At 41.8% G+C, this 12,513-nt stretch overlaps 1 pseudogene; it reads left to right on the plus strand.

The window, feature by feature from the left end:
• The first annotated feature begins 10,623 nt into the window (after window positions 1-10,623).
• Window positions 10,624-12,190, plus strand: LOC116863412 (annotated as a pseudogene).
• The last annotated feature ends 323 nt before the right edge of the window (window positions 12,191-12,513 follow it).

Consider the following 12,513-nt stretch of genomic DNA (forward strand, 5'->3'; position numbering starts at 1 on the left):
TTCCCCTGGAAGAATCTCTGAGGACGTCAGCTTCATTTATGGAACTAACTTCATTAACTGGACCACTTGGTTTTACTAAACAAGGAAACTATGAAAATAAGAACAGAAATAGAAAATTATTGTCAATTAGTTTACTCCAAAGTTAATGTTGAGACATAATTGGCATATTTTATTTTGTATTTCCAGTAAACTGAAAGCAATTTCTCAATAACCTATAACTTCCCCCATTTTTTGCTTCATAAATAGATATTTAGTCATTAAAAAGACTAATTACATAGGTATCCTTCACTCCATGGGAGGGAAACATCTAGAAAACTAACTCTTTTAAAAAGATAACTGACTTACCTTATAAATATGAAAATGTTACCACTGATCTTCCCATTTCTGTATGTCTCATTCTTCTGACTGTACTAATGGTTGTAGTGACTAATCTTACTTACCGTGTATTAGGGACTATGCAAAGGACAGGGGTGTTCTTATTATTAGTTGTCATGGAAGCATCATGTAGCAGATATTATTATAATCTTCATTTTATAGAAAAAGTAGTAGAGGCTCAGAAAGCTTAACAAAAGTTCAGATAGTTATTAGCTGGTAGAGCAAATTTTAAGCAAGTATGCTTGACTTAGAGGGCTGCTTTTATCCAGTACACAATGCATTTTTCTGCCTTTAGCCACTGTTAGAGGCACCCCTGGAAGTTCATTTCCCCTCAGGTGACTACTATAATTATTCTGGGAATCTCTAAGCTGTGTCCCATGAGCACTCATTAATAAAATTCTAAAGTTAACCTGAGGAATCTTCCATTTCCCCACTCATAATCTTCTCTTGGTGATAACTACACCATTCCTGAGGTTTACACTGTCGTCCAAATCTTCTGAAAGACCCTCTCCATTGCTTTGCCTTCTGGAGTGGGACCCAGGAACTTCATAGGAGCTGTTTCCCATTGCCTCCAAAGGCATTAAGCTGTCTGCCTTGCGTGATAGAGCTGCTCTTCCCACCTGAGATTGTTGGGATTCTGGGCTCCACCACCATTTATGGGCAAAGGGAATGGGTCCTGTCAAGGGAGGAGTGGGTGTGCTGGAGTAACATGGGTCCCTTGAGTGCCAGGGCATCTCAGTCCCTTCCTTTGTGCCTCTATGCATCCCAGCAAATATTTCAACAACACCTCATGTGTTCTTTTCTACTCAGAATGCCCTTCTCCCTCCAATTTTCCTTCACCTGGCAAAATCTTCTTTATTGTCTTAAGACCCAACTCAGGAGCCACCATGTCTCAGAACTCCTCCCTATTGCCACAACCAATAGGTTGCCCTCTTCTGTGCTTCCATAATGCCTTTGACTTGTCTCCAATGCTGCCCTGATATGTTGTATTATGAATATTGCATATGTGTCTGTTTATCTCACTAGACAATTGAGTGCATTATGCAGTTGAAGATAGAGATTGTTATTCATCTTTGTGCCCCAGCACAGTGCCTGGCATTTAGTACCAGGTCAATAAATGTTAAATAATAAATAACTCGTATGAATCTAGCTAGAATAACTGGGGGGATGGATGACTCAGTAACTCTTCCTTATTACATTTCCCCTGACCCTTCCCCAGATCATGCCTTTATCATCTCTTACCTGTACTCCTAAAACGGCTTCTTAACTTTTTTATTGTGGAAAAATATATGTAATATTAAATTTACCACGTCAATCTTTTTTTTTAAAGATTTTTTATTTATTTATTTGAAAGATCACAAGTAGGCAGAGAGGCAGACAGAGAGAGAAAGAGGAGGAAGCAGGCTTCCCGCTTAGCAGAGAGCCTGACATGGGGCTCGATCCAAGAACCCCGGGATCGTGACCTGAGCCGAAGGCAGAGGCTTTAACCCACTGAGCTACCCAGGTGCCCCACTTCAATCATTTTTAAATGTAGAAACCCTTTAACTCTTAACCTGTGTCCCTGACTTCACTAAGTCCTTCTCAATTCCAGCTTTCAGTTGGTTGCTCAAATGAACTAAAACCATATTTACCTGCTGTTCACGATGCTTCACTGACTCCGCTTTGCCAACAGAATATAAAGCCAATACCTTTAAAAATGTCCTATAAAATCCACGTTTGCAACTCTTTAGACCTAGACAAGTCGGTTATAGTAAACTTTCAGTAGGACTATGCAGGATTGCTATGAATATTTATGGAGATGTCCAGTTACGACATCAAGGCTTATTTGTCCCCAACAGCCATAACATCTCTTAACAAACTGACTTCTTAAACTGACTTCTTCAGTTTTCTCTTTTCCTGGGTGAGAAACCTAAAGGCCTTTGCCTCTCCCATCCCATTATATTTTGACTTTTATCAAGCTGTGTTTCTTTTTCCCTTTGAAATATCTCATAGTTTTCCTTTAATCTCTGTCACTTCCTAGCTTTATGACCTTGGATAAGTTACCCAATCTCTCTCTATTTCAGCTTCCTTATGTGAAATAGGATAAAAATAATGTGTGTTTTACATATATCCTTTTTAATCCCTTAGTCTGGGGTTCTTGTGAGAATAAGTTAATATATTTGAAACACTTAAAACAGTGCATGGTACTTTTGGATATGGAATGAAAAAGTCATGGAGATAAAAGATACAGCATAGGGAATATAGTCAAAGTGGTGTAAGGTGACAGATGGTAGCTATACTTGTGGTAAGCATAGCATAATGTATAAACTTGTGGAATCACTATGTTGTACACTTTAAGCTTAAGGTAACATTGTGTGTCAACTATCCTTCAATTAAAAAAAAACAAAAAACTGAAAACAAAACAAAGCAAAAATGCCATCGCCTGGCATATAGGATTGAATAAATGTTAGATATAATTGTTACCATTACTATTTCTAGTACCATTACATTACTATAGGATTGTTATGATACTCTCCTAGGTGGTTTCCTTACCCATCCTCTAGCCTTCTTGAATAAACCTTCCTAATCATCCTTCTAAAACCACTTGAATCACATTTTTATGATGAAAGGCATATAAGGCCTTCACACTACTTATTTAATCTAGCCTAAATTTTTTGCCTCATTTTTTCGCATAACATGGCCTTGCCTTACTTAGCATTCATCATTCATTCATTAATTCATTTATTCACAGATGCCTGCGTGCAACAAACATGTGCCAGCCACTATGCTAAGCATTAGGGATACGATGATGGATAAGGATAAGGATAAGACTTTTTTTTCATTATTTCTAAGTTTTTATTTAAATTCCAGTTAACTAACATATACAGTATGATATCAGTTTCACATACAGAATTTAGTGATTGATCACTTACATACGATACCTAGTGCTCATCACTGCAAGGGCCCTCCTTAACCCATCACCCATTTAACCCATCCCCCTGCCCATCTTCCCCCTAGTAACCCTCAACTGTTCTCTATTTCTGATCAGTGCTTTACATAATTGAAACCGTCAAAAGTCATGATTTAGGGAAAGAATAAAAGACAACTCTGATAGTTGATAGCAGAATAAAAGATAACCCTGATTACTGACCCTTGGCAAAAAAAGAGAAAGAGAAAATATGTCTAAAATATCCTAATAATGTGAGATGTATAAAACAAATAGGACACATATTAGACCTGAACACTGTCACAAGAAGACATATACCATACCTTATTTTTCAAATGAGCACAATTTAACATTTTTCATCTAAATATTATAAAAATTGCATGTTGGCTCTTTAACTCCTGAGAAAGCACAGATCACAGATATCATCATGTAGAGACAGGGTATTCCAGCATAGGAAAGTACATCATCTTCCACCAAGTCGATCTCCATGCTCATTAACTCTCCGGAAGAGAAAACCACAGGCAAATCCACACTTTTTCCCACACGATAAGACATAGTTTCTCCCTGAAGGAATTCACAGTCCTGCATTAGTTAACTATATTTCATTTCCAATGGAGGCACAGAGACCCCCATTGGAGCCTACTCTAGAAAACACGGGCCAGCCTGAACTGAGCCTCAAGAGGAAAAAGCAATTATCAAAATAAAGATAAGAGGTAGAGGGGGTGGAAGAGGAGGGTGTTAGGGAGTGGCTCAGAGAAGGGCATACCAGGTAGAGGGAACAGCTTTGGGTCCAAAGGCATTGGGTTATGTGGGAAAATATGGTGTGCTCTGGGAATAGCAACCGTATGGGTTCAAAGTTGTGTTCCTTCCCTTATTCACATATTGAATAAGGCCCTATCTCCAGATACTCCAGTATTGGAGTATCTGGAGACAGGGCCTTTGGGAGGTAATTAAGGATAGATTAAGGCATAAGGGTAGAGCCCAGATGTGATAGGATTACTGTGTTTACAAGAAGAGACATAAGAAAGCTTACTCATCTCTTTCTCACTCTCTATGCATGTGTGCCAAGGAAAGGCTATGTGAAGTCAGGAAGAAGTCCACCATCTACAACCCAAGGAGAGCTCTCACCAGACACTGATCCTGTTAGCACCTTGATCTCAGATTTCCAGTCCCTAGAAGTGTATTTCTATTGTTTCAGCCACCCAGCCTATGGTATTTTGTTGTGGCAACCTGACTCAACTGATACAAATAATTTAATAGCTGGGGAGAAGGATGGAAGTGGGGAAAAGGCAAGAGATAAGGCTGAAGACTAAGTGACAACTATACTATAAAAGGTCTTGTATCCCATGGTTGGGCTTCTTCCTGGAGGTAGCAGGTGAGTCACTCAATGATTTTAAGCAAAGGAGTTAGTATCTGGTCAATTTAATATGGAGAGGGTCATTCTGTGGAGGATGGATTCAAGAAAGGCAATAGTGGAGGCTGGGAGAGCGATTTGCTGGCTGTAGCAGAAATATGGGTGAGCCCTGATGAGGTTCTGAGTTAAGGTGGAGGTGGGTAGGGATGCAGAGAAGTGGGTGGATTTGAAGTTTCTCCTGATGAGAGCTATAGCTCTGAGTACATTCGCAGGGATGTAGGAAGACTCTTGAAGACACCAGGAGCAGCAATCAGTCTCACTTTGGAGAAGCCTCCTCTCTCTGATATGCTTGTCTCTATGACTTTCACCTGTCAAAACCTCCTCAACACTGAACTGCCCCACTTCTATAAAATGTTCCAAGACTGATATGAAGTCATTCCTCCCTGGGTCCTGCTCTCCCCCAGGTCCATTGTCTAAACTCCACAATTTAGCTCTTAATTATATCTTATCCATATGGTTATTTGATAGATACTGCTAATTATAAGCTCCTTAAGGCCAGGAGCCATGTCTTAACTTTCTTGTAATTATCAAAGTCAACACATCATTGCATGTACCAGGGCAGCTGTTCTCAGGGCCCTCTTTCTCTCTGTGAAATGTGATGTTTGCATATCCCTTGTGTAAAATCTGAGTGTCACTGTAACTCTACCCATTTCTATCTCACTCAAGAAAGCAAATTGGAATAATCCACATACAACTATAGGGATGACTTTAAATGTGATCTAATTTATAAAGAAGAAAGGAAATTATCCACTCTCTTTAGTAGGTCAGTAATGGTACCATTGATGGTAAGAAATTACTTTATAACTGATGTGTGATGATGCCAGTATTAAAACCTGTACCAAGATAGTAAATTCTTAGAGGGCAAGGACTTTGTCTCACTCATCATCGTATGGCCTGCTCTAACTTCAAATACACCTGCTGCAGAGGTAAACGCTGTGACACTGGGGGATAGGAGTCCAATGATAAACTATGGTGGAAATGCTGATGTGGGAACAGGTGTTTCTGCTCCATGACATAAAAGTTGCTCTGGTGTATTCCAAGTTTTGAGATAAGAACATTTTCTGACTTTAAACAACATTTCTAGTAAATGTGTAGTTTTTGGGAGTTGGACGTAGCTAGCTGAAATTATTTCCTGTGAACTGATGTCAAATAGAGAATTTTCCTCACTCTGAATAAGACAGTGGTGACGACTGTAGAAAGGTTGTCATATGTCCATGAGGGCTAATAACAGGGCTTCTCTTGTATTTCAGAGAGAGAAAGAAAAAAAAATTTTTTTCTTGTGCTCCCTCTTCATTTCTCAAAAGAATTTTGATATGGTGAGCACAGGAAAAAGAGCTGGAGGTCCTTTCTAATATTAGCAGGGTTTAGACTTCAGTGACAAAGTTCTACATAGTTGGTATTGTTTGGCAGGTTTAGAGGAAGAAGAAGTCCTGGGTCATTGTGCCTTTCCTTTTACATGTGAGTGTAGCTTGTAACCCATCCATGACCAGGAGATGAAGTAGGGAGGCAATTTGAAAGGATGGCTAGGAAGGAAAACCCTAACACCAGCTCTGTAGAGCAAGTGCAGATAGATTGTTCCAGAAGTTCTGATAAGGAAATCTGTAAAACCAAAACAGAAATCTGTAAAAAACAAAACAAAATTTAAAAAACGCACCCAGAAACCTGTTAAAAAAAATCGCTGTTATTTACATATTTTACACATGAGGAAATTGAATCCCAGAGGGTTAGGTGATTTGCCCAGAGTTGCTTGGGAGATGAAACTGAATTGCAAAACAAGTTTTCTGACTCCAGACTTACAGTAGAGCAGGGAGTGGGTCTCTGTGTAGAATTTGAAACTTACTAAGTGCTTGGTATGTATAAGGCAAGCTACAATTAGGGGATTCCGTCTCTAGGCTGTCTCACTATACTGCATTGCTTCTTACTAGTTCTCACCTTTGTATTAAGGACTTGGAGATGGAAGAAATGGTGGATTTTGTCAGCCATGTGTTGAGCCATGTGCTGACACGACCAGGAAATGGTGTGTGATTGTGCAGCAGGAGAACAAAAGAGTTGGAAATTTACCAAACTCTAACTAAGGCAATCGAAGCAATAATTAAGAGGCCAGGCAGAAATAGGAATTTACTTTAGCAAGGGAAAATCTAGTCAAATTTATTATACCAGATTTGGAGACAGACTATATGAATTGGTCAGGTGTAGGGGATCTTAACCTGAGTGGACTGAACTATGTTTCAGTATAATGGTTTCATTTATAATCCTATGTGTTGTTGTAGGCATTTAAAATTACTATTCTAAGAAGGGATTCATGGGCTTTGTCGGACGGCGAAAGGAGTTGGTGCCCAACAAAGTTAATAATTTCAGACCAGTAACATAAAAAAGGGACGCGGAAGGCCAGAACTAGGTGACGGTGGTCATCCTAACCCTGTTTAGAAGAGAGTGTGTCCTGTAGGCCAGTGAAAGGGACCATATCCAGGCAGAAACCTGCCCATGCTAGAGATGGATATCGTGAGGTAACACAGCCTGATGGCACGAATTTAAAAATGGACACTTTAGCCCTTTTCCTTTGATCTGTTCAAATGAACAACCCCTTGGAATATGGCCTTTCATGCACCCTGCCTCCTGGGAGACCTCACTCAAGCAGATGTGAATTGCCTGCCACCTGGTGGTGACATTGTTAATGTAAATTATTAGAAGCCAGCATTCTACTCCAGACGTTCATCTATGTGAGTCTGCAAATCTGAGACCCAGCCTTGCCCTGTTGGGGAATTCACCACTCGCTGCCATTTGGTGAGTGACTGGTCGACTAGCTGGCCTTCTCCTGGGAAGTGAGAAGTGCTTCCATTGCAAACTACAGGGCGTTTCTACCTAGGAATTGGTAGAGTTATCTTTTGCTTGTTCTTCATAATGAGGTATTTGTTAACAATTATAGTCAAAAAACATTACTTTTGGTTAGGTCACTGATTACAGGTGGGGAAATCACACAAAATCACACAAAACCATAAATCTAAGACAATGCAGTTCCATAAAGGCCAGACCAGGCACCTAGACAACCTAGACTTAAAAAGTGGTGATCAGCGTCACAGGCCCTATATAAGTACAAAGATCACTAATGCATTTCTGGTGCTCAAGGTTGTATTGATGCAAATATTGTAGTGCTATGCTCAGCAGGAATTAAAATCTATAAGCATTCCTGTTTCTTAAAAGTTACTTGCAATGATTTTCCCAAATTGTGACCAATTTTGTCTTAGCACAATTCTGACACATGGTCCGTATTCAGTTGGTTTGGCAGAGCTGAAATGGAATGCTGCTTTTGTGTTTGAATTTTCTCCAGGCCCTATATCCCTCTGTCATTATCCTATATGTGCAAAAAGAACGTCCCTAATGGGGATGACCTTCCTTTGTACCAATGCGGTTTCAACACAGAACCTGTGTTTTGTTTCGTCTTGTTTTGTTTTGTTTTCAAGTTGCAAGGCACAGAGACACACTCAGAGACAGCACCTGCTCAGTGATCTCACAAAAACATCATCAGGGATAGGAATTTTTGTAGGGATACATAGGGAAATGACACCTGCAATTTCACAGCCAGGCACCTAAGGAAGTGAAGTGTCACTCTCGGCTGTTCGGGCCACCGCAGGAGCTGTACCAACACCAGGCCTCCATCTCCCTCCCCGCCCCGCTCTCTATTTTAATTACACCGCTATTCTGGACCTTTAGTTTCTATTGCTCCGCTTTATGCCAAGCTACAGCTTCTCTGTCACCTCCTACTGCCTTCTTCACTGTTCTCCTGCATTCTATAGCACAGTTTGTGTCTGCTCCTGGATGCTTCTGCTGCCTGGCTTCTGCTTCCATTGAGACTTCTAGAGAGAATATGTTATTGGACTGTGTTGACACTCTTGAGTGTAGCGTGCCTCTGTGGGGTTCTCAGGCTAAACTGGACCATTGGCTGCTGATCACGGGTGTTGGCTCAGACCCCAGGCCCTGATCCCATTTGCTTGTGGCCAAGATGATGGGTCACACAATACAAGATATGAAATATGTGGGTGAGAAAGTTCTGCTGGTTGCTTGGAAGCTGGGGTGGGGGTGTGTTGGTGAGGAAGGCATTTAAAATTCAGGGACTGTTCATTACACTCCCCAAAGCCTCACTGTTTCCTTAGACCAAAGCTTGACCATATCTGACTCCATTCCAGAAGGTAATGTGCAGCTGAGTACATGCACATTTAGGAGTTATTATTGAGAAACTGTGTCCTTAATTATAGACTGCCTGCTGATAATTTACCGCACCATATGATCCAAAGCCAGCACTAAAGCTGTCGGTTTCCACTTTGATTCACATGTGGCTCACAATGAATGTTTCCCATAGGACCTGCTGCCCAGTGCGTAGGTGGTGATGGCTCCCTCCAAACCTTTGGATTGTATGAAGGGTTTCATTTGCTTCTGTAATCACCTATTTTGGGACTGACAGAGGAACTAAAAAGCTGGAAAATACTGTTCAGCTGTAGAGTCCATATGCGATGATTTGTTTGTTCCAGCAAAAATGATAATAATGACACTCAAAATAATATTCCAGTCTTGACATTTCTCATTTAGAAAGTATGGAATCCTTTAGCAAGAGTCTTTCCTGTTCAAAGCTTTTATATCACCTTCTAGGGATATCTCTTTGGGGATCAAGTCCTACAGGAATCGTTGCCTGCCCTGAGGGGAGAGCATGCTCCTCCCAGCTTCTGTATTCAAGGCTCACTTTTAGCCACGCTCAGTACTGAGTTTCCCCTACACGGGGCTATGCAAGTGAGAAATAAGGTCCATTCTCTTCCTCTCTTAGGTGAAGTTAAAACTGTGGCTTCGGGCCTGAGTAAGGCTCTGTATTTCGTACAGCATTGATGGCAAGATGGAACAGTCCATGCTTCAGGCTGTTCTCATCTTCTCCAGTCTGTGTCAAACCAATCAGAGCTCTGAGAAACGGAAGGCTGCTAAGAGGCACCTTAGCTCCTGTGTTCGCCTGAAATTGAGGATACACTCAATCTTTCAAAAGCGATCTCCAAAAAAGATTATCTTTATTCTGGATTGTGGCCAACTCTTACACCTCAGGGCAAGATCTTACATGCTGTGACTGGCGGGAGAAGGGGTAGAGTTGCTTACACTTTAGTTCTTGAAGTTTCCCAGTCTTACCAAAGTATATGCTATTGTCTGGTGTGATGATTATTCTTTGTCTCCCGAGGCCTTGGCCAGGTCTGGTTCTAGGAAAGCCTTCCTCTTCTTCCCTTCAGGCCTGTGGGTGGTAATGGTTTTCAGCTGCTGCCAGTCCTCAAGCATGCTTCAACACCTCCTGTTGGTTTCCTTACCCTGTCTACACCACTGCAAACAATTCCTCACCAAAAAGGCTTCCACAAACATACCAACTGATGGTGTTGTCTGTCCAATTCCAGGACCTTGATGGAAACATGTAGTATGCAAACATCTTCATAGTAATATCTTACCATGGGTTTCCAAAATGGATAACTCCCATTTCCATTCTGGAGATTTATCAATATGGTAACATCTTATGATTATCAGCTTAAAATAATTTCTTTAGATTTTTAATCGTGTATTTATAAAAAGCCACTATTTTATTTCCAGTTTTATTCTGGCCCAGATGAAATGAATGCCTTACGGAAGATCATTGTAATTCAATCCCCAAAGGTTTGATCTCCTTTAGTAATTCTTTTTCACTAATAAACATTCCTTAATACAAATTAATTGCCTATTTGATTATTACACATTGTGTACTTATGTTGCATAGAACAATATAAACAGAAGATAAAAATCCAAATTTTGGAGGTTCTCTTACATCGACTGCCTAAGAGTCGCACTGTAAGAAGCAACAACCTCTCCTCTTCCTCTCCGCCATCTGCTCGGCAGACGCAAAGCCCCAACCATGTGTGAGTGTATCTTCATCCATGTCGGCCAGGCTGGTGTCCAGATTGGCAATTCCTGCTGGGAGCTCTATTGACTGTAGCACGGCATTTAGCCCGATGGCCAAATGTCAAGTGACAAGAGGAGACGACTCCTTCAACACCTTCTTCAGTGAGACCAGCGCTGGCAAGCATGTGCCCCGGGCCATGTTTGTAGACCTGGAACCCACAGTCATTGATGAAGTTCGCACTGGCACCTACCGCCAGCTCTTCCACCCTGAGCAGCCCATCACAGGCAAGGAAGATGCTGCCAACAACTACGCCCGAGGGCACTACACCATTGGCAAGGAGATCATTGACCTTGTCTTGGACCGAATTCGGAAGCTGGTTGACCAGTGCACAGGTCTTCAGGGCTTCTTGGTTTTCCACAGCTTTGGAGGGGGACCTGGTTCCAGGTTCACCTTCCTGCTGATGGAATGTCTCTCTGTCGATTATGGCAAGAAGTCCAAGCTGGAGTTCTCCATTTACCCAGCCCCTCAGGTTTCCACAGCTGTAGTTGAGCCCTACAACTCCATCCTCACTACCCACACCACCCTGGAGCACTCTGATTGTGCCTTCATTGTAGACAATGAGGCCATCTATGATCTCTGTCGTAGAAACCTCGATATTGAATGCCCAACCTACACTAATCTAAATAGGTTGATAAGCCAGATTGTGTCCTCCATCACTGCTTCCCTCAGATTTGATGGAGCCCTGAACGTTGATCTGACAGAATTCCAGACCAGCCTGGTGCCCTATCCCTGTATCCACTTAGCTCTGGCCACCTATGCCCCTGTCATCTCTGCTGAGAAAGCGTACCATGAACAGCTTTCTGTAGCAGAGATCACCAACGCGTGCTTTGAGCCAGCCAACCAGATGGTGAAATGTGACCCTCGCCATGGTAAATACATGGCTTGCTGCCTGTTGTACCATGGCGATGTGGTTCCCAAAGATGTCAATGCCGCCATTGCCACCATCAAGACTAAGTGTACCATCCAGTTTGTGGACTGGTGCCCCACTGGCTTCAAAGTGGGCATTAATTACCAGCCTCCCACTGTGGTGCCTGGTGGAGACCTGGCCAAAGTCTAGCGAGCTGTGTGCATGCTGAGCAATACCACAGCCATCGCTGAGGACTGGGCTCGCCTGGACCACAAGTTTGACCTGATGTATGCCAAGCGTGCCTTTGTTCACTAGTATGTGAGGGAGGGCATGGAGGAAGGAGAGTTTTCTGAGGCTCATGAGGACATGGCTGCCCTTGAGAAGGATTATGAGGAGGTGGGTGTGGATTCTGTTAAAGGAGAGGGTGAAGAAGAAGGAGAGGAATACTAAAGTGAAAAATGTCACAAAGGTGCTGCTTTTACAAGGAAGCTTATTCTGTTTTGAATATTGAAAAGTTGTGCTCTGATCAGTTAATTTGTATGTAGCAGTGTATACTCTCATATACAATTACTGAACTATGCTTTAAAACACAACACTTTTTTACAGACCCAAGCTGTCCATTTCTCTGATGAGTTTGAATAAAGTATTCCCTGTCTTAAATGGAAAAAAAAATCCAAATTTTGCAGAAAACTGTAATAGAGCAAAAGATGAGCCAATGATGTTGTAAAATTTCAGGAACTAGTTATTTTACATTCAGAACTTCTGATCATTATGACAGAGGTTGAACCAACCTCTCCTTTGTAAATCCATCCTTCATTGCATCCAAGTTCTCAGGACTTCCTTCAGCTTAGGGCTCCTCTCCTTTCCATGTACCTCAGCTGCAACTAGGGGCTCTGCACGTGGTCCTTATAACGGACTCATGCCCTAGTATTAGCTCTTCCTCACTGATTTTTCCTCTCATACTCCATGTCTTCAGCCAGGTTGATCCTAAGTGA

This window comes from Lontra canadensis, unplaced genomic scaffold (genome assembly GCF_010015895.1).
Source record: "Lontra canadensis isolate GAN:19392208 unplaced genomic scaffold, GSC_riverotter_1.0 scaffold1094, whole genome shotgun sequence".
Classification (NCBI taxonomy): domain Eukaryota; kingdom Metazoa; phylum Chordata; class Mammalia; order Carnivora; family Mustelidae; genus Lontra; species Lontra canadensis.